General features: G+C 42.0%; 1 protein-coding gene across 1 annotated transcript in view; it reads right to left on the minus strand.

The window, feature by feature from the left end:
- Window positions 1-23,609, minus strand: part of ZMAT4 (zinc finger matrin-type 4) — a 371,386-nt gene that overhangs the window by 25,193 nt on the left and 322,584 nt on the right. The window lies entirely within an intron of this gene.

Genomic DNA, 23,609 nt, shown 5'->3' on the forward strand with positions numbered 1-23,609 from the left:
TTAACAAGTTATTTGACAATTATTATGTTATCATCACACCCCTAAAACATGCTATGCAACAAGTGAACTCAGAAAAAGCATTCAATTAGGATCTAGGCCTGGATTTACCGCTAAATGGCTACACTACAAGTGTAGCTTCATTCTGCACCGCCCCCCCTCCGCGCCCCAAGCCACAACTTCCTCATCTATGCAATGAAGAAATGGGCATAGCTATTCAGAGGCTCTTTCACCCCCATCATGCTGAAATCCTGGGGCTGGGCCAAGGTCACTGCCATGGAGATAGACTCAGTCATTTAAGATATTCAATTCCAAGTTCAGCAGTTTTCTGTCAGCCCACCTAAATTATCACAAACTCCAAAATGACAAATCCACAGATAGAGAAGTTTCTGTGAGGATTCTGTACTAACTTTCTTTTCCTTTCTTTTATTTTCCCCTTCAGGCTCAGTTTGTTTGTTAACCAGCACCAACTACAAACACAGTCAAACTTTTCAGGAGATGTTCAAATCCACTACTGAAAGCTGTCAGTACATTTTTGCAAACAGAGCCCAAATCTGTCTTATACATGTGCTGATAGGCCACGGAAGAGGATCAAGAAAGCCAGCATGTGCTCCCGGAGAGTCTCAGGGAGACCATGGTCTCATGCAGCATCCTCCAGGGAACCCAGGTCTGGAACAAAACAAAACAGAGCCCACACTGCAAAAGTCATCACAGTGTCTCTAGTAGGCAAACTCAATGATATGGAGACAATCAGCCACATGTAGAAATCATCCTAGTGAAAATCCACCATGATCCCCACTTCAAGTAACTGTTCCCTTTACATTGTCCCTGTAGGACATCTGTGATGCAGAGTGGGGTACACTGGGGTGGAGTCTGGAGGCCTGGTGCCACTTGACACCATCTAAGTCAGATAGAAAATACATAGAAAATGACTCACCCTTCCTGAGCCCCAGTTTTGTAATCTCTAAACCGGGGTTAGGACACCTCCTACATAGCACTTGTGTGAGGCGTAAATGGGTTACCTTTGTAAACAGTAAATGGTAAAATTAGTGGAAAAGCTACTCAAACGTAAATCATCAGAGTTATAACTTTATATAACTATGACTTTACTCTTCCTTAAAGTATATATTACATCTTTTCACTGAGATAATGTAGTGGGAGTAACATATTAGCTAATACAGCACTGTCAATGGTTTGTTTGTAAGATGAATCTATCATTACAGATCTCTAAGTGTCCAAGGACTTGAATGTAATATACTTGAACTACTGGAAACAAAATGTTTGCCAGGCTGGGGGTACTAAAAATGTTGGCATAAGTAGTCAGGAACTGCAAAAGGCAATGAAGCCAGTAGGGGTGGGTGTTGGGGAGAGAAGCCACAGGGAACATCTGTATTTATTTCTAGGGTGTGTGTTGGCTGTTAAAGTACATTTTCCACCTCTCATCTTGACCAGCGCTAATGAACTTGGTGATTTAGCTCTGGGATTTTCAAGCCACGTTGTAGCTTTTTCTTACTGCTTACAGTAAACTGCAAGAGTGACAGACTGAAGGAAGAACTGCTATACAAAAAGGAGCCAAGACTTGATGATTTTGAAAATCCTCAGTGTCTCTGGACAGCAAAAGATGCTAAAATTAGAAATGGCTTCCAGGTAGTCAGAAAAATGTGGTCTAAAGATAAAGCTGAATGAGACAGCATTATCCTTGGTGAGGACTTCAAAACTATCAAAGGATCAGACCATTAGTGGGTCCCAGAGGCTGCTGAAGAGAGTAAGGACGCTACACACAGGTTGTCCCAGTGGAACAACAGGGCCTCTGGGAGGTGTGGGGGCTTTGTCTCTGCCTTCTCAATGGGCCCAAAGCTAGAGAAAGGCTTTTCTCCAAGAGATTTCAGGATGGTATTTTTTTCTAATACAAAGAACCCCAGTAAGATTCACAGAAATCTCTGAGTTTTTGAGAAAATTATAGCAGTAGAAATACTGTTATTTTAGACTGAAAGGAGTAAAGACAGTAAAAAAATGAAAAGGTCAGTAGACCCCAGAATGTCTACTGGCAAGAAGCAGGCTAAGCAAGCTAGCTGGGTGCAAACATGTACTGGTTTTCATGAAAATGGATGACCCAGAGGGTAGACCAAGGTAAGCAGCTTCTGAAGTGTTTCCTAAGATCCCTGTATCCCGGTATTGGTGTCCTGGTGTGACACGCCCCCCCCCCCCCCCGCCTTGAGAGAGAAGACAAGCAGGGGTGCAGTGGGCAGAGGGAGAAGAAGGCTCCCGCTAAGGAAGGAGCCCGATGCAGGACTTGATCCCAGGACCCTGGGATCATGACCTAAACTGAAGGCAGATGCTTAACCCACTGAGCCACCCAGGTGTCACCCTACTCCCCTTGAGTATGGGCTGGATCTGGTGACTTATTTCTAACAAACGGAATATGGACAGTGTTATTGCACGATTAGGTTATGTGATTTCTCTCTTGTTCCCTCCCACACTGTCTCTTGCCTTCTTTGCTTGCTCAGACTGTCGTGAGCTGCCCACACCCAGAAATGCCTCTGGCTAGTATGCCCTGAGAAATGAAGACCCTCATTCCAACAACTTGCCAGGAACCAGACCCTGCCAACAACCACTTGAGTGAGATTAGGGGCAGATTCACCCTTCATGCAGACTTGACTGAAGCCTTAGAAAAAACTCAGAGCCAGAAAACCTAGTTAAACCATGCCTGGATTCTTGACGCACAATCACTGTGACATAGTAAATGTTTAGGGCACCAAATTTATTAATTTTTTTAAGATTTTATTTATTTATTTGAGAGAGGGAGAAAGAGAGAGAGAGAGAGAATGAGTGGGGAGAGGGGCAGAGGGAGAAGCAGACTCCCTCCTGAGCAAGGAGCCCGATGCAGGACCCGATCTCAGGACCCTGGGGATCATGACTGAACTGAAGGCAGACGCTTAACTGACTGAGCCACCCAGGCATAGGGCACCAAGGTTAGGGATAATTTGTTAAGCAACAACAAAAATGATCACTGTTATGGATCGAATTATGCCCCCTCCCAATTCATATGCTAAAATTCTAACCCCCAGTACCTCAGAATGTGACCTTATTTGGATACAGTCATTGCAGATGTAATTAGTTGAGGTTATACTGCAGTAGAGTGGGTCTCATCCAATCTGACCAGTGTCCTTACAGAAAAGGGAAATTTGGACACAGACATGTCTACGGCGGAAAAGCCCACGTGAAGATTGGAGTTAGGCTGCCACAAGCGAAAGAACTACAAGAAGGTGGGTGAGAGGCCTGGAGCATGGTTCCCTAGCACCTTCACAAGGAGCACAGTCTTGCTGACACCTTGATCCTGGACTTCTAGCCTCCAGAGCTGTGAGCGAATAAACCGCTGCCATATGAGCAGCTCTGCTTGTGGCCCTTTGTTACAGTCCTAGCAAACTAATACAGTCAGTAAATGGGTGGAGTGGTGTTAAGGAGTGTCAAGCAGAAGAACAACCAAAGAATGATCTGCTTTCATCCCAGTAGTCTCTGAATCACTGACATCCCCTCCTTAAATCCTGGTAAACCAACCAACCAACCAACAAACAAAACAACCTATGCGTGCCTAATCAAATGCCATCAGCACAGGCTCCTCTCCTCACAGCAGTCACAGGGCTCTGCAATGGGTCGCGGGCTGCCTTGCCCCCCTGTATCACAGCCTCCTTCATGCAGAAAGGTAAACAGGGTAGAGTAATCAGAGGAAAACAAACCAGGGCACCCTGGAGGCACAGTAACAAAGAAAGGTCGATGTAAGGAGAATCCACATGTATTTTACCTCCTCTATAGATTTATCCCTGAAATAAATAAATAAGTAGAGAGGATTTGACTCTTTTGTGTAAGTTTACAGCACGAATTGACCCATTTAAAGAACCACAGGGTAAATCACTTCAACAAGAAAAAAATCAGCCTCTAATGTGCCTCTTACATAAGTCTGGGCTCTGTGGAGAACACACGCCAGCCAGGTTCCAAATGAGAATGAGTTGTCTCCTAGGGGTCAAGATCCAGCAGTTCTCAAACTCTATACATATTCAATTAATAAACAAAAAGAAATTGATTATGGAAAATTCAGGGCTGAAAAATAGACATTGTGATTAAAATTCATGCTGACTGCTCTCATCCAGGGCTGGCAAGTCCTGATGGGGAAAAAAAAAAAAATCCTTTTTTGTTGACTTTGTTAATACTTGAGAAGAAAGACCGAAGAAATGAATTACATTCCAATGGTCCCAAGAGGGAAGCACTGATTCCTGAGGCAGCATAGTGATCTGCGTCTAGCCTCTGACCTTTCCTCTCTGTTGCCTGACAGAGGGAAGGGAGAAGGGAGTCAGGGCTCTCCAGGACCCCGTGTGAGCTGTAAGTGCCAGCAACTGCTGCGCGCCTAACCGATCGCTACAGAAATGTAGGTTATGTGCGTACAGAAAGCTGCACTGAAATATGGTTTAACACCGTTTCTGCCAGATCCTCTGAACAGACTCAGACATATCTTGCCATCAGGGGCTGGTGTGAGTAGTGTATAATCTTTAAAAGCGTTTCATACACACACCAACCAAACATGGAAAGAATATGGAAACGCAATCATGATAACGAGTGACATTTCTCAAGGTGCACCATTTGCAATATTTTGCTTAACTCCCATTTCTGAACGGCAAAGCAGCTTCTGTTAATAAACAGCGAACTCCAATTAGACATCTGTGAATGCTGATCTAAAAGGAACCCTTGGCTGGCATGTGTGCGTCACTAGTTTTCCCACAGTCTATGTGCCTGTGATCCAGCCAGGGTGTGGGGAAGCAGGTTTCCGGTGAGGTCATGAGGCGCCGGGCACTGAACTCCTGTGAGCATGCAGATCCCCCACTTTGTCCTTGCTGTCATTTCTTTCCTTTCTTGGCCTTTCACACAGGTCCCTCACAGTCTGACTCCCTGACCGAGAACTCCAGGTCTAGAGAGAAGCGGTTCTCTAAATGGAAACCACCCTCCTGATCCTATGAAAGTATTTAGTTGGCAATTTGGAAGGGAAGGAAACCAATGAGTGGCATAAAGAACGTGGGTCTTGGGGCCAGACCTGGGTTTGATTTTAAGCCCTGCTGTTTACTAATTATGTGACCTGGGAAAATGATTTCGGTTTTCTCAGCTAAGTTACCCCATCTATGAATGGGAATCATGAACATTTGCCCCTTTAGAGCCAGGCGCTGTTGTCATGTGATGAGGACACAGCAGAAAACCAAAGTGGCAAATCTCCACGCCTTATAGTTTAGTACGGAGAGACTCCTGATGGATGAAAATAATGAAATTATATGGTGTATTGGAAGGTGATGAGGACTATGAAGAAAAACAAAGCAGGGGAGGGGAAGTGGATGATGTGGGAACAAGAGTTGCAATTTTGAATCCAGGAAGATTGCCATTTTCATGTGCTAGGAACTTGCCAGGTGACAGGTGGTTGTTGGGAGAAAGAGGGGTCAGCAAATCGAAAGATTCTGAGGCCAGAGCACTGCCGAGGACTCCAGGAGCAGCAAAGAGGTCAGTGTGGTTGGAGGTGAGGGAAGGAGGATGAGAAGTTGGAGGAAGGCAAAGGGGTACCTAGAGGTAGAGGGTTTGAGTGTGTGCTGGGCCTTATAGGCCAAGGTGCAGGCTTGGGGTTTTATGATGAACAAGATGGAAAGCCATTAGTGTGTTTTGAACCAAGAAGTGGCCTGATCACTAAGGATTCAGTGAATTAAAAGAAGATGAAGATGAAGAAGATGAAGAAAGGGAGAAGGAGGGAAGGGGAGAAGGGGAGGGGGAGGAGGAAGAGGAAGAGGAAGAAAGGGGAGGGGAAAAAGAAATGTTATGAAGTACTTAGCACACCTAGGTACTTAAAACCCTCCTCACATTCCCCAGAGAATCACACTAATCTTTCTTTCTCTCCCCCTGGCCCCGAGATTGTGTGATCTATGCGTACAGTTTTGGTTGGCAATTTTTCTGTGGTCTGAATTAATGGCATGAAACCTAATAAGAAGGAAGTCTGGAAGCAAAACACATTGTTTTGTTAGAGATTCTGATGATTTCTGTGGGTGATTTCTGCCCTGCACGGGCAAGAAAGTCAGATATGTTTCACCATCCATTCATTGGCAGCTGTCCAGAGATAAGGGTGTTCTTGGCCAATGTCTGTAGATTCACTCCACATATCTGTCTGGAGAGTGCAAGGCTGTGTTCTCCCAAAACAAAAAAGACAAAGACAAGGATAGGGCTGATAGAGTACCTTGTCCATTTGGTGAGAAATTCATTCTGCAATCTCATGATCTCATAGTCATTACATTAATCTGTGGCTGTTTTTCTCTCTACTAACTCCTGCTAAGTAGACAAAGGTCAAAAGAGAGACAGGGATGCAAGAGAAGAAGCAAGCTCACGAATACCCTGCCCTTACAAGATTTGAGGCAGTTGGCCAACTGTGCTGGGTCATTAAAATGTCTCCTGAGGAAGAAAGGCTCAGAACTCCCCAACATGCATCTCAAGCCTCGAGTTCTCTTTTGAGCCCTGGGTGAAACAGTGCTGAGAGACCTCAAATGCCACACTGTCTAAGACTTTTCCCATTCCCAAACCAGTGTTTCTTCACGCAGTCCTTAGCTGAGGGAACAGCTCCACAGTCCAGTCCCAAGCCAGAATTCTGGGGATTGAAGACTCATCACACATAACTGGTGATCGAGTGATGTTTGTTCTACTTGTCAAGTACCTTCCTGAGCCTCTGCATTTCTAGCATTGTTGTGATCATTCAGAACGTAAGTTGTTCTACCTCCTCTCCCTATTTCTTACCACATCTTCTAATCCATCCACTGATTTATTAAACCCTTCCTTACTTAAAATTCTCCCATGTCTCCTCATTGCCCAAATCCCTTAGATTTACACATTAGACGTAATTTGGCTACTGAACCACTCCAGTAGTCTTTCTCAATACCTGCCTTCTTGCTTCCTCCTTTCCCCAGCCAAAATGTATTTTATACTCCAGCCATTTTGAGTTTGTTGTTCTCTTAAAATGCACCAAACTGCTTTAAGAAAATCCTTTGTTTAATCTGGTTTCTCTGCCTGGAGTGCTGACCTCAGGGGTGACAGTGTGCCTTGCAGGGCTGCAGTCACAGGGAGGGGAGTTGACCAAGGATCTCCACTGCTGAGCTCTGACTGCTTCCCCCCAGCTCAGCCCAGACCTTGATTGAGGGCAACCAAGATGTTAAGGCAGATCCTTTTCTGGATGGCAGGCAGTCCTTCTGAGGCTGATTTGGGGTCCACTCTCCAAAGGCCATAGAGTGGTCTAGGATACTTCCACCCAACTTTCCTTCCCTCTTTCCCTTACTCAGAGCCAGGCATGCAGTCTGACAGCTTTCCCAGTTTCTCCTGCACCGCATTGCACTTTGTCTCTCAGATCTTTCCCTTAATGATGTGCTTGCACATTTCATCCTCTCTTAGCAGCTGCTTCTCTGGGGACCCAGTCCCAGGCTCATGTAGTGACCATCTGGTGGTCACTTTTATATGACATATTATGTTATGACCCCTAGGTAAAGTGATACATCCTATGTATACCTATTATATACTACAACTAATAAGAGCACTGTTAATGTTAGAGATGTAAATATTCATACATCTCCCCTGTATCCTACCTGAAATTCCATCACATCTCCTATTATACTGCATTTGCTCATGACAGTGATGCTGTCTTACATGACATCTCTGTACCCATAAAGCTGAGCAAAAATGGCCAGCTCATAACCAAAATTGGTTCATCAGTAACTAGAAAAGTGCTTGGCACATAGTAGATGTTCAATAAACACATATTGAAAGTGTGAATGAATGACGTTCACTGACTAAATGAAGGAATGCCCAAATGAATGGCATACCAGCCTGGAGGGCAAGGGTAGAAACCAATGGTTATAGAGAAACACAAGGGAGAAGGAGAAAATGTTTTCTTTCCTCAAAGGAATAATGGTGAATGAGCAAATTCTAACAGATAATGATCATAAAAAAGATATAGAATTGTCCTTTGGATATTTTAATTAAAAGTATAATTACAAATCAAGTATTTGAAATTTTGTAATTGTATGCTGGCCTGTGTTAGTAGTCGGGCTGTCATTAGTTATGTGGGAGAAGATGCACTGGGATTGGGGATAGCCTGAATGTTCGAGAAAGGTGGGCAATTTGCTGTGGGGAGCACACAACCTTATCTCTGAATGAGAACGATATAAATGCGCAGATGAGATCTGAGAGAAAGTCATTACTCCCATTTTAAACTGTGTTGTCAAGGGCAAGGTACTCTTCATGGGACAATGGGGCCCTAGCTTCCCCGTACCAGTCAGTCTTTCAATTAGGGAATTACTATATTTTAAGAAATATTAGTTGATCCCCAGTGTATCTGCATTTGCAATTCCTCATTTAAGAAATGAAAGCTAATCAAGTTTAAAAACTTGGATTCAAATCCCCGTTTTTCCTTTTGCTACCTGTGTTACTTTGACCAAGGAACATAACCTCCCAGAGCACTAATCCCCTATAAGAGGAGAAAATAGCAAAACTTCCCAAACAGTGTTTTTGAGCATTGAATGAGATAATAAATGTGTGCACCCTAAGAACAGCATCTGACACACAATTGCCGCTCAGTAAACACTGCTGAATTGACAGCCAGGGCTGTGGTGGCATCCAGTGCATTTTAAATGTCTGAGATGAATTTACAACTTGGTATTTCTCCAAAATTGAAATCTACTTGGAAAGGTTTCTCATAATAACCCTCTCCTACTCTTGTGAACCCACTCACTCTTTTGGGCTGGATTCCCAGCTCCAGTTCTGAGGAGAGCTCTTTTCCAGGGTCTGAGAAATTTCTCCAGTGTGGCTCCCATTCTTTAGGTCATCTGACCACCAATCAAGCTTCTGCTGCTCCAGGACTCACAGTCCAGCCCTCAGTAAACACATGCATTTGTGAAGCTGTGCTTTCAGTGACTAATTCTCTGTCCTTCTCCCACTTGGGCCCTTCCTCCATCCCTGTTCCTATCCTCAAATCCTCATGGCCACTCCCTAGTCCACTTACTAAAACCTGTCTCCTGGAAAGGATCAGATAAACTATTTACATTAGAGATCTTTCAATAAATTAAACTGATACTTATATTAGATAAGTCTCCTCATGCTAAATGTATCACCAACCAGCACAGGCAGCCACACACTCTGCTGATGTCCAGCGAGGACCCCAGGTGATCCCTCCTTGACTTGGACTATAGAGAGGTGTGGTGGCTGTAAAGTATGTCCATAAATTCTTTCACATTCCTCTTTTTAAGAGGAGAAGCCTAGTATCCACCCCAACACCCCTTGAGTGTGGCTGGACTTGATGGGCTACTAGAAAAATAGTACAGTTAATGGCATGTATCTTTAGAGACTTGGTTGCACAAGGTACTGTGTCTCCCTCCTCCCTCTTCTTTTTGGATTCCTCCCTCTGGAAGAAGTTAGCCGCCACCTCATGAGGAGAGAGTCCCGTGGTGAGGAACAGAGGCCTCTTGCCAATAGCCATGTGAGTGTGCCATCTTGAGCGTATACTCTTCAGCCTTATTCAAGCCTGTGGATGACTGCAGCCCCAGGCCATGTCTTGGTATTTTTCCTTATTCACAGAATCTATGAGATAGCAACTATTCCTCATTTAAGCTTTGGCTTTTGGAAAATTTCTTACACAACAGTAGATAGTTAATACAGAGGAAACCTGAACATTCTGATGTTTTAGAGTTATAAGTCATAGGTGGTACATTGTGCTTCAAGGTAACTGCTGAGTTTCTTGTGCCATCACAGAAAAATGGGGCCTGAAAATGCTAAAAAGTTCCAAAGCCATGGTTGACTTTCAACCTAAGATAAGAATGTCTATCAGGTGGTTTTAAGGATCAAAATAATGGCACCTTACATTTATATAGCATTTCATGCCCGATGTCATTTGATCCTCACAATAATCCCATTGGGAAGGTAGGAAAATTATTATTCTACATTTTGTAGATGACTTAAAGTGAACTGCTTAAAGTTTCATAGAACAGAAGTGATATGGGTGGCAAGAGAATTCAGGACCCCTGAATTTCAATCTAACATAATTTCTTCTATATCATACTCTCGGCATGAATCCCATTCCTATGCCAATGACTGTGTTAGTTAATACAGGAGAGAAAAGAAAGAAATACTTACCGATTATTCATTCTGTGCAAAGAAGTACACCAGGTATTTTTTTTTTTAAGATTTATTTATTTATTTTGAGAGAGTGAGAATGAGAGAGAGAGAGAGAGTACATGAGAGGGGGGAGGGTTAGAGGGAGAAGCAGGCTCCTTGGCGAGCAGGGAACCCGATGCGGGACTCGATCCTGGGACTCCAGGATCATGACCTGAGCCGAAGGCAGTTGCTTAACCAACTGAGCCACCCAGGCACCCTACACCAGGTATTTCACATACTTTATTTCATTTAATCATCATATCCAATGGCACAGCTCTTGTTAACATCAGTTTTCAGATGAGTACGTTTGAAAGTGAGGGAAATTAACAAGAGCATCGCCAGTGGCCACTTCTGCCACTCGAGGGTATAGGTATTACAGGTGTCATATATATCAAAGTCACTACTATTCCATCTTAGTACTTCTGTCCTTAAAATTCCTTATAGTTACAACCTGACATGATAAAAGATGGGATTATCCCTAAGTAATTTTGTTACTTCAAGGCATTTGTATTTGGGTAAAAGGCAAGGATAGAGCAGGCTTCATCTACAGCTGCAACCAAACCCCCAACTTCTGCTTCTGCTTTGGAAAATTACAATCCCATCACTGTCTTAAAAAACAAACGGAAATTCACTAAACAAACTAATCTAGATTTTGGAAACACATCAGTGAGAACACTAGACATAAACTTTTGTCTTCACAGAGCTCACTTGAAAGGGTTAAACAATCATAAATACGCTAAAATCTTTGGGGGGGAATGCCATTCTGCCTCCTGCCACTTCCTCATCTAGTCCAGTAGGATTATCAATAGCATTTCCCCCTCCCTAAAGAAGTAGTATTCGCCAATCTTTTTATTGGTTCTTCATCAACCACCTCTCAAATACTTCTTAGTCACCATCCCAGATTTCCCAAGCAGGCTTCAAGATCAACAGTGACAACAATAGCAGCAACTAACACATAGAGCTGAGAGCTTGCCTTGGCAGAGCACCATGCTTAGCCTTATGGTAATGATCTTATTGGATTCTCATAACCCTGTGAGATTGGCACTGGTATCTCCATTCTACAGATAAAGAACCTGAATCCCAGAGAGGTTAAGCTACTTTCCAAACATCATGCAACTAGTGAGTTATGTGACAACTAGTGACTGCCAGAGCCCATGTTCTTTATTAGGAAGTATACAGCCTCTCCTCCAGACCATCAGTCCTTCCTCACTGATAAGACTGAACTCATGCAGCTGAAACTCCCCCTGCCTCCTTCTCTCCAATGAATAATGTACCTATGATCCCTCTACTCTTCCTCCTGCTCTCTGCCCCTATCTTCTCTAGGTTCTCTCTCATTCTATGCAAAGTTAAGTCATCCAGTGAATACTCTATTCCCTCATTTCCCTTTCCTCACCTCTCACTCGCCCTTCAACACGCCAGTCTATCTTCTCTCCTGACCACTCCACATACTGCCTTCACTAAGGTTATCAAAACAGTGCACTTCCAAATTTCCAGACTTATGCAGACAGCACTTGGCCTGTATCTTACCAGATTTCTCTCCTGCTATCACTGCCTATCTGCCTCCTTCCTAAAAATCACTGCCTATCACTCCCTCATTCTTCAAAATCTGTCCAGTGTTCTGAGATCCTAGCCACATGATTCCCCTACCTATATAACTACTCCTTTTGATCTCCTTCATATAATTTCTTCCAACCACACTTAAATTTTGTCATTTGCCAAGGTTTCATCCTCGCTCACCTCTCTTTCATTCTATATCCTCTTTTCATTCAATAGCACTTTCACTCATTGTGTGAATGAGCACCTCTGTCAGGATTCCTAAATCTATATTTCCGCTCCTGATTTTGTAAACTCCCATCCAAACTCTTATGTCTAATTTTTATTGGACAGTCATTCTTAATGCTGCACAGATATCTCAAACTTAACATGAATAAAAGGGAACTCATGATTTTCCTCTCTCTCTCTCTCAAATCAGTTTTTCCTCCTTTATTCAAACAACGTCAGCAGCCATGCAGCTCGAGTCTGACGTCCAGGCTACTGAACAGAGCCCACCTGCACGCGTCTGTCCTTCACTGCATAGTGCCCTTCATGTCTTAGATGACGTCCTTAGCCCTTCTTCCACCTAGTGCTACAACTGCCCTCCCAGTCCAGAAGCTCAGCACCTCTTGCCTGGACTACCTCACTAGACTCATAATTGTTGTCTCGTTTCTAGGCCTTTCCAACCTGCTGCCAGAGCGATATTTTTCAAGTCCTTCCATGTGACTCCACTACCTGTAGGATAAGTATTGTCTGTCTGTCTGTCTCTCTCCCCCTCGTTCTCTTTAATGACCTTGAGGACCACTTATTCTAGCTCCTCTCTCCTGCTAATGTCTCAGGCCTATTTCTCTCTCTCTCTACACTCCAGGATCTTTTCTAAAGGTATAAATCAGCCTTTTCTCATGGTGGTGTCACTTCTTAGACCAACATCCTTACCTTTCATCGAATCACTAAAAACTCACATCAAATTCCACCTCTTACAGGGAAGTCTTCTCAACAGCCTGAGTTGGCTGCCCCTCTGTGCTTCCATAGTACTCTCTGCCTACCCCTGACATGACATTTCCCATCTTTTGACCTGACTCTGATTGTCTTTAATACTAGGATGCAGTTCAGGTTTTCTGTGTGTTTGTCCCTTCTGGGCACTGGAGATATAGTAGGGAACAAGATCCAAAAAAATCTCCACTCCTCTGCAACTTTTGTTCTATCTGTGAAAGCATACGTGGATAGATGGATGGATGAATAGAGAGAGATGATGAAAGAAAAAAAGAAAGAAAGAAGAAAGAAAGAAAGAAAGAAAGAAAGAAAGAAAGAAAGAAAGAAAGAAAGGAAGAAAGAAAGAAAGAGAAAAAGAGCGAGCAGAGGGGAATGAGTGCTAGGCAGAGAGTTAAAATAGAATGATGTGACAGAGAACACCTGGGAGACACTGAAGCTTAGAGTTGGTTGACAAGAAGGGGCTAGTCATGTGGTGGTTGGTGAAAAACATGTCAGGAAGAGATTCCAGCTAGTGCAGGAAACACAAAGTTAAGGCAGAAAAAAGTTTGGCTGTTTGAAAATCAGAATGAAGGCTGGCCAACATTCCCAGGGCACCGTGGGCAGGAGGAGCTTGGTCTGAGCTAGCACAGATTGGTAGGTTAAAGTCAGATTGCACTGGGCTGTATGAGACAAGAAGAGGAGTTTGGATTCTCTTCTGAGTTCAGTGGGAAGCCTTCAGTGGATTTACAGTGGAGACGAATAAAATCTGATCGCATTTGTAGAAGCTCACTTTAGCAGCTATGTGAGGAATGGCATATAAGAAGGCAAATGTGCCCACTGGCAGCAAGTTAGGAGGTTGATGCAGGGGAGCCCAAAAAAGATAGAGACCGGAGGCTTGGACGAGGATGCCAAGAGCAGAGATGGAGGAATGAGATACACAAAGGCAGCGTCATAGTACTGGCTGAGAGGTTAGACAAGGAAATGGGAAGGAAAGGCATCAAGGTTAGCTTGCAGGGCGCCTGGGTGGCTCAGTCGGTTAAGCGACTGCCTTCGGCTCAGGTCATGATCCTGGAGTTCTGGGATCGAGTCCCGCATAGGGCTCCCTGCTCGGCAAGGAGCCTGCTTCTCCCTCTGACCCTACCCCCTCTCATGTGCTCTCGCTCTCTTAAATAAATAAATCTTTAAAAAGAAAAAGGTTAGCTTGCAGACTTTTGCCTTGAGCAACTAGATAAATGATGGGTAGTGCTGTTTAGAGATGTGGGGAGCCCAGGGAAGGAGGTATAAGGTCATGGAGGGAAATCAAAGTGTTCTCTTTTTAATCATGTTAAGTTTGAGATGCCCGACTACAGAGTCTGGAGTTTGGAAGAAAGGGGAAGGTTGGATTTGATGGTATGTATTAAATGGATTAGATCTCTTCTGGAAAGTGTGCTGATAGGAAAGAATAGAGCACCAAGGAAGGATACTATAAGCCCCTCTGTGACCAACATTTGTGCCAGCCAACTGGTCTCTACCCCCACCCATTCACAAAGTGGTAAAACTATTTTCTTTAGAATGATCTTTCATAATCCTGTCAAACTTCACACACACACACACACACAAAGTAAAAGAGACAATGTCCCCAAGGGAAATTGGATATTTTATCATAACTTGTTGTCCTGAACAAATTATATAAATAATAATACTTCCAACCACAGATGGCCCATTTCCCATGAAAGCTCTGCAATAAATCCCTGAGCCATAGCACCAGCAGAGTTTGTGTTTTGCTCATCAATGAGAAAACAAATCATTGTATCTCTCCCTTCAAATTAATCTCAGTATGCGGATAAAATCATGTATTCTCCAGGTAATATTTTAATTTTTTAGTATTCTGGGTATAATTCATTCCTAGCTGGATATCAATTATTTGACACATGTGAATCTAGAATATTTTCATTAAAGACATACGGTTCAGTTAAAAAAAGAAATGGTCTTTCATTTATAATTTTTATATGTACCTAAAGCAAAGAGATTCAGAATGGTACTCATTAATAAAACAAGTTTATCTTCCTGAGAAAATTGGAAACCTTTGAAGTCACTCTATTTTTGGTTTGTTTAATTTTTTTCAAAGAGGGACCAAATGACTCAGCGCTTGATGTTTTGGCCTCTCATTTGGCATTTGAATATTCTGCCTTATATTGTTATTTAGCAGATTTATTAGTGTACTGTGGTGGTTTTGTTGCATGGCTACAAAACATATATGCTACAAGGCATGGCTAGGCTGATCGACATTTCCTAGGATTCTCTTCCCTGTCCATTTCTGGTCTTGTTTTTTACACTCAGAAGGTCAGCACTCCTATAGCTCACAGTATCAGATCCTCCCACAGAAGGGTCACTCCACTGAGGTCGAAGGTGGTGGCCACTGACCTGTTTCTGTCCACCCTCACAGGTTCCAGCTCATGCTTGGGAATTCAAGCTTGTCCTTGCCCTTCCCTACTTTATATCCATTCCCTTTCCAGAAGCCTGTCCTGCATATGTCAGGCTCCAGCATCAGATGTAAAGGCAACAGTTTTAGAGTGTGCTTAACCAGCTCCCACAATTGTCTAAGGTCAAATCCCTATGTATGTATGTGCATGTGTAAGGGTTGTGTGTATGAATGTGTGTTTGTGTGTGTGTCTGTGAGAATCTCTGTGTGACAGTGTGTGTCTATGTGTGAGTGTATATCTGTGTAAGAGAGTATGTGTGTGTCTCCGTGTGTCTTTGTGCATCTGTGTGTGAGTGTGTGTGAGTGAGACTATGTCTCTGTGGGAGAGTGTGGGTGTGTATAAGTGTGTGCCTTAGTATGAGTATGTCTGTGTGTGAGAGTGTGAGTCTGTGTGTGAGTGTAGGTGAGTGTGTATCTCAATATGAGTGTGTGTCTGGGTGTGACTGTGTGTCTGAAAAAGCGTGTCTATGTGAGAGTGTGAGTCTGTGTGTGTGTGTGTGTGAGTGTGTGTCTGAGAAAGCGTGTCTGTGTCTTTATGTGCGTGTGTGAGTGTGTATGTCTGTGTGAGAGAGTCTGTGTGAGAACGTGTGTGTGTGTGTGTGTGTGTGTGTGCATATGTGTATATGTGTGTATGACAGAGGAGTGTGAAAGAAGAGGGAGGCACCTCCTGTGGTTTTGCTTCTCTGATTGAATCCTGGCTGATACAATGTTCATGGTACTGCTCTTTCTCTCTGCCCCTTTCTCTACTTTGGAGGTTACACCTGCTCTCCAGGCTTTAACTTTCACCTACCTAGCTGACTCCAAAATCTTCATTTTAAGCCCTGGCTTGTATCTGAATACCAAACTCGCATCTAACTACCTACAGCACATTCCCACTTGGATAAAGTACCATGACTTCAAAAGCAATGTGTCTAAAACTTAACTCACTAAGGCTCTTCCAATCTCTACCCATACCCCAGGCTGGAGAAAGGCAGGCATCTGTGACTCTCCTCTGTTGTCCTGTCAACAATGGTTAGCAAATGGTTCTTCAGAGCTCTAGAGAACAGCAGGGCCCAGGGAAAAAGTTCAGTGGGTAGCTGACATGTCTACTTCTAATAGAGTTCTATTTTTATGAAATTCCACATACTATTTATTGTAAAAGAAGGTTCTTCTATTTAATCTGAGCTCTCCTGCAAACCCTTCCTCTCTGCCTGCCACCTAGCTACACATCGTCGTCTGGCCTTCTCACTGGGTCATCTCTACGCTGGCAGGGCCCTTTCCCTCACCCAGTGAGAGCACTGGTAGGGAACTCCTTTACTTCGTTCTTACCCCAGCCATCGTGGTCATCATGGTATCGAAACTTCAGCAAGACTCCCCTGGCAAAAACCAACCATTACCTCCTAAGTGACAAACTCCGGATTTTTTTAGTCCTTTTCCTGCTTGACTTTTTGGTATTTAGTGACTCTGAACTGAAATATTCACTTCAGTTCAACTCATTCTTGAAATGATTTTCTTCCTTGGCTTCTGAAGCACTAATCTATCCTGTTCTCCTACTTAGGAAAGAAATATAAAATGTGTCATTATGAGAAAAGATACTGACTTCTCTTCCTTTGTCATCCTGTGTGTGTGTGTGTGTGTGTGTGCATGCACATGTGTGCATGAATGTGTGTTTACCCTTGTTCTTATCTATAAACACTCCTTGAATGATCTCATCTATTCCCATCTCATCTACTTCAACAATCTGCTATGAGCTCATGATTCCCCAGTCTGTATCTCCAGCCATTATTTATTTTCAGAACTCCAGACCCATAAACCTAAATGCCCACTGGCATCTCCACCTAGTTGCCACTAAACTCAGCCCACCCCAAACTGAATTCATCCTTGTTCCCCAGCTCATCTCATCCAAGAACATTTCTCTCATTTTCATATCTGCACTCACCACTCCCTTCTCTCAATTCTTTGAGTGATATTAGGTAAAATCACCATCATATATTAGTATTGTAATGCTCTTTTATTATGTTTGTTTGTTAATTAGTTTTCTCAGTTAAACCCTATGCTTCTTGAAGACAGGGATCACACTACTGGCCGGTCTTATATCCCTGTGATACCAGACATTAGCTAGACATCGAGTAAATATACAGAATGGAATTGAATTGAGAATGCTCAAGTATTACAGCTTTAGAAAAGGAGGACATGCCAGGAAGTCACAACTATATCTGCTATCTAAATCCAAAGGTAACAGATGCAATTCATTTTCTTTGAACACCATAGTAGGAGAAATAGTTTTAAAGTAAAAAATAAAAATAAAAAAGGAGAGGAAATGTTCTAAACTAGATTTTAAAATTTGACTTAGAAAAATGTTTTAAAAATTGTTTTGGCCCACATCATTCTGCACGACTTGATGCATTTCTCTCCACCTCCAACTCAATGATTGCACCCATACAGATGGGAATGGATGATAAGGACATGATTTATTAGACTACAGTGGTTCTGTTCCTTTGACTCTGAAAACCAGTCAGAGACTATGGTAGCAGGGAGGAGGCTCAGAAACAGAAGTGGGGCTTCTTAGCCCCTTCCCATCCCTACCTTTGTTCTCCATGGTCAGACCACCCTCAGGGGCAGCCATTGGCCTACACCCAGTAGCTGAAGGAGCTACTTATTCCCTGTCTTTCCAAAGCACAAAAACGGGTGAGTCATGAGGTCAGGTACATCTATGATGATTATTCCAGAATAGTTGAAATCTTTGCTTTTATGAGCACTAAGCTAAAGAAACCAAAGAAATCACAATGGACAAAATTGTAATGGTAAGGGAGTCTAGAAATATTTTTGTGTAGAAAAAAAATTTAACTCATTAAGTGCTATGTTTCTCACTTGTCTTTCTGTAAGTCCAGAGTATAGGAAAGCAAATATTATCTCTTCAAGCTTGCCTGGCCCCGGGCCCAGACAGGCCAAGTTTGCCCTTGCCTACCAGTTCCCCCTCCAGCCTTCTCTACCTGACTCAATGATGCCCTCCATATTTCTATCTCAGGCCACTCCCACCTAAACTTCTCACAGGTAAGATTCTGATATTTGTTATTTACACATCCTACATCTCATTATGCCATTATCCCTGGGACTTCTATGAGAAAGTAGACAACAATATTTTTTTCTGTGGTAAAAAATAATTTGGCAGTTAGCTAGCATGTGTGGATGTGGGGAAGGGTATCACTGTGAGGGAAGAAAACAACTCCCTGAAATCACATCATAAGGCAGGTCAAGTGTTACAGCCTGTCACATTCTCTCCTGAGAATGAAGAAATTATTCACAATTAGCAGGGAATATTGTGGAATGATATCCATGATATTCATTGACTTCAGTCATTCAAATCCTGTGCTGGTCTCAACCCTAATTAAGCAGTTGAGAAAAGAAAGAATATTAATTGTTGAGAATTCATTCTGGGCCCAGGATGAGATATTTTAATCAAAAGATCCAGAAATAATCCTACTTCTAGGTTAAAAAAAATTACCCACATGGGTAGTAAAAAAAAAAAAAACCAAAAAACTGCTTTCGAACAATAAACCAATTCTTGTTATGAAAATCTGATTCAGTCTTACTCTTGTATCTGTGCATTATCTCATAGGAGCTAATCATTTGCTATCATTTCCTAAAACCATACACTAGAGAAAGTGTTATGAGCATGAAGGCAGAAAGAATAAGTAGAGTGGTTTCTAACAGAAGTTGGACAGATAAATGTCTCTAATTCGTCATTCTTTGATCACAAATGTCATTTATTCTTAACGTAATTTTCATTCCTGGTTTCTTCCCTCACTTAATATACTATTAGGTGTTACCATAAATTTGCTATGGTAAATTACCATAAATTAGTAATGAGGGCTCTTCAAAAAAAAAAAAAAAAGAACACAAAAAATATGAAGTTTTGAGGGAAGAAAGTAGTTTTGGGGGGAAAGGCCTTTGAAGTCCATACAACAAAACAACAAGTACTTCTTGGTGCCTCATCCTGTTTGTACCTGACATCCCCAATGGCTCCTGAGCCTGACTTCTTTCTTCCCTGTATAACTCAGGTTCGAGGCTACTTTGGACACTAAAAGCTGCACTTAGAACCTACATTTTTGGTGATGACATTGTGCAGGCAGGCACAGTGGTCCATGTTGTGCCCGGTCCCCCAGCTGCACTCCACAGCCAACTGCTCAGAGAGCTCCCTGACCTTCATCACTGAATGGAGGCTCTCTCCAGCAATTTCAATGGAACCAAGAATTGAGGGAATCACAGAACTTTAGGGTTTAGGCATTTAAAAAATTACATGAGCACTTTAAAGATAGGAAATGTAACATTAATTTGTTATCCTCTACTAAGCAATTTAGAACTTGTCACACTGTGAGCCTCTTATTTGTTAAATTATTGACCTAATCAGTGGACGTTTTGGTGTTCCTTCACCATGACATGTCACCTTAGGGAAAACCTCCAGACCATGAGGGGACCAAATTCTATCCAGAGAAATGAACTCTCTAGATTCACTATAGAAATATCACTTGCAGTTTCTAGAAGGTTGACTCATAAGTTACCTGCTACAGGGTTTCTTGAGAGTTAAACTTGAAAGGGGCCTCTCCAATGTATACATATGTTGAAAACATTGATATATCTTTTCCTTGTACTGATGTTTTCCTGACATACTGGTATAAGAGAACCTGACTTCTTTCTTTTACTTTTAAAAAGGGAACAGCCTGGCTGGCTCAGTCGGTTTAGCATCTGACTCTTGATTTTGGCTCAGGTTATGATCTCAGGGTCGTGAGATGGAGCCCCATGTCGGGCTCCTCACTAGGCATGAAACCTGCTTGAGATTCTCTCTCTGCATCTCCCTCCCCCCAACTCCTGCACACACTCCCTTTCAATAAATAAATAAATAAATAAGGAACAGATGTTCGCCACTAAATTTCCTGGCTATAGTGAACATCTCAGATTACATTTTATCTGGTCTTTCTTTTCCATGGGAGGCACGTTTTCACCTGCAGGCCTCTTATATAATATGGAATAATACAAGCATGGTATCTGGTTCCGAGACTAAGAAATTGAAACCTGTATAGTTGACTTCCAAACCTTCCAGGTCTCGAGGCTGCTGAAAAATCTGAAGATTTCCCCTACTCAGTTGCCCTGAGTAAGAATTATGCTCACCTAAAGCTGGATTTAAAATGAGTAACTTTAGGACACCCAGCTAAACCCATCTACGACTGAAACCTAAAGTGTCTTTTTTTGATATAGATACTCAAGGACATAGATTCTAATTTAGTAAGTTGTCTGACCATGAAAATCTTACCTATTAGTAAGTTTATCTTACTTAGCACTGAAAAGATGTTAGGAAACGAAATCTATTATTTCAAATTTATCCATTGTCAGGGAAATAAAATTAGAGGTCTGAAACTCATCTACTTCAAGGTTATTATAAGATCTTTTTGTTAGAACAGAAATAAGTTCAGTGGTGAAGGTTTTGGAAATCAAAAAGAGTAAAGTGCACATGTTATCCTGTTAGGTGTCTTTAGAAGAAAGGGCACTTGAATAAGGAAGAGAAAAGACATAACTCTCTGGAGAGTATAATAGCACCAGAGGCTGTGGGTAGAGCTTTGAACTAGTTGTGTCCTGAGCTTGAAATATCACCAACATTTCTGAAAGCTAGCTTTATAGATTTTGATTTGTATTTGACTACTCAGCATGAAATAGACAGATTTTTCTGTGACCCTAAAAGCTATAGAAAAACACACATTTTCTATTTGCTGTTAAGGACTATTAAGAGTGACGGATATATACGACTATAATGATGGTTATGTAAATTTATATTCTGACTAAAGTCCAGATTCTGGCTGTCTCTGGCTATTCTTAACACAACATAGAATGGTCTAGATAATATTAACTCAAAGAAAAAAAAAAACCACAAAAATCTTCAAAATATTTATCATTAAGTTATAACTTAAATAATAGTGGCCTAAGCTTAAAGAGATGTTACCCTCATACACAGAGATCATTTATTTCTGGAGAAAACCCTTCCAATTCTGAAAGATCAGACGTTTATCAAACACTGTGACTCAAAGCTGGATTTAATCAGCTAATGTTGAGATTAGCCAGAATCTAGTTTGAGCACGTAGATGTTGGAGTAGAAAGAATATACTTTTTAAATGGTAAAATAAAAAAATGCAAATGGGAAAGAAAAATAAACTCATATACTCAGAATGATAAAGAAACTCTATCCAGGGAGTCTCAGAGAATGTTAGGACAGTGATTTTTGGAAATTCAGCCAGGAGGATTCTTCAATTTATCTTTTTTCAAGGTGTATAATCCATGGTCTTTGGAGCAAAATGTGCTAATTACAGGTGTTTGACAAAATGCAACGGTAATAAGAGAGCTGGATAAAGCAGAAAACCTGAGTAGGAGCTGGGGTATAAAGACCACATGTAATGGGGGATATTCAGATAATGTTCTTTCTGGTATTGGGAGATTGTATATCAAGTTTGAAACTGTTGTATAAAATGAGGACCCAGAGAAGGTAGAAAGCATGTAAACACAAGAAACTCAAAATGAGGACATTCTTGGAAGGCATTTCTCAGATCACTCTTCATACCCAACTGTCTGATTAAGGTAAGTTTGGGTTCTAAACACTGAGCAGGCTTGTATTTGTGTGTGAGTCCAGAGGGCCTAATCTTGGGCAAGAAATGAGAGTTTGCTGTCAAGAAGTCTGGGACAATCTTGCAGAAACAGTAGTGGAACTGAAGTACTAAATGTTACCTCAACATTCACCTGTTCGTTCTTTGAGGCACATTTCAAATGCAATTTCATTAATATGAAATGCAATGACATTTATTGACAAAAAAAATCATGCCAAGTGCTGTATTGTCTATACACTTTAATATTTTTTGCTATTGTTGTTTTTGGTGTTCTTAAAACTCAATTCTTGGGGCACCTGGGTGGCTCAGTTGGTTAAGCATCTGCCTTTGGCTCAGGTCATGATCCTGGAGTATTGGGATCGAGTTCCACATCGGGCTCCCCGCTCAGCTGGAGTCTGCTTCTCCCTCTGACCCTTCTCCCTTTTGTGCTCTCACTCACTCACTCTCTCTCTCTCTAATAAATCTTAAAAAAAAAAAAACTCTAACTACAGTCAGTTTAAGTTTTTTTTTTTTTATAATCTGCTATATTTTCCTAATGTGAAAACTAAGTCACAGAGAGGCCTTTGAAGTAACATTTTCACACAGTTAGCAGATGGCGAAGCAAGGATTGAACCCAGATGGTCTCATTCCCAAACCGCTTCATGGCACTCACTTCTCAATCACCTTTCCTAATGGTCACCAACCAGATGCAATGACTCCTTCCTCTCAATTCCAACATTTTGTACCTCTTACGCTTACCATATCCTATTTGGTTCTTAACTGTAATTACTTGACTACATGTTGCATCCCGTCAACTAGATTATAAACTTGGTAAGACATATAATTATCTCTGCCTCTCCTTCTGTTGTCCCCAAGGCCTGTTTAATGCCCTGCACGTAGGTGTTCAATAGATTTTGGTCATGGGATTGAATTAAATGGGGTGAGGGGCAGATCGGTCCAATCACTCACCACTACCCCATCCACACTATGGAAATCATAGCCAAGTGGACCTGCTCAATCCTCTCTTCCACCCTAAGGAGAGGGGATAGATAGCTGAATAAGATAATGCAACCAAGGGCAAGTTTCCATTTTCATCCCATTCCTCTCCCTACTTCCCCAACAAAATTGACCTAAATGAAGTGAGATCTTTCATTTATTCAATCCAATTCCCTGGCATTTTAAATGCTGTTAAAACTCAATATTCTACTGAAGTCCGGTTGGAGTAAAAGTCAATGGCAGCTAAAGATAGTTTACAAATGGACATACTCTAATTTCTAATGAACTCTGGTGAAATGTGAGAGAAGTGATTATAGTAACTTACAGAAGACCCAGAAGGAGTGTGAGTCCAGAAGCTTGAACTGCTCAGGTGAGGGGCCAAGGTCTACCTTTGAATCTTCCCAACTCCCTCTTACTTATTCCTGTGCTTAAGAAGTCACCAGCATTATGTTCCATACTCATAGCTTGGAATAAAGTTAAAAATAAGCCTCTTTATCTTTTTATACAACCAACTCCAACCCCTTTTGCCCGAAGTCATAAATATTTGAAAAGCCCCTTTGCCTTTTGTTTAAGGCCAGGTCTCCAAGATACCTCTCCTCTCATAGGGCTAACTCTTCAAGGATTGGTCAGCTTCTGGACCACCCAGCAACAGAGAAGTAAACACAAAAGAATTATTTTACAGCCAATCTTCTACCAGCTGAAAAACATTAAAAAGTTAAAGAAGCTAAACCTCAAAGTCATAAAATTAGAGAATGTTAGAAATGACAGCGTCTTTGATGACCCCCATTTTCCAGCCCCCACCTGTTTCGATGAAGACATTGACGCTCAGT

Source organism: Callorhinus ursinus, unplaced genomic scaffold, assembly GCF_003265705.2.
Source record: "Callorhinus ursinus isolate GAN/ISIS: 27379988/994484 unplaced genomic scaffold, GSC_fseal_2.0 scaffold17, whole genome shotgun sequence".
Taxonomy (NCBI): Eukaryota; Metazoa; Chordata; class Mammalia; order Carnivora; family Otariidae; genus Callorhinus; species Callorhinus ursinus.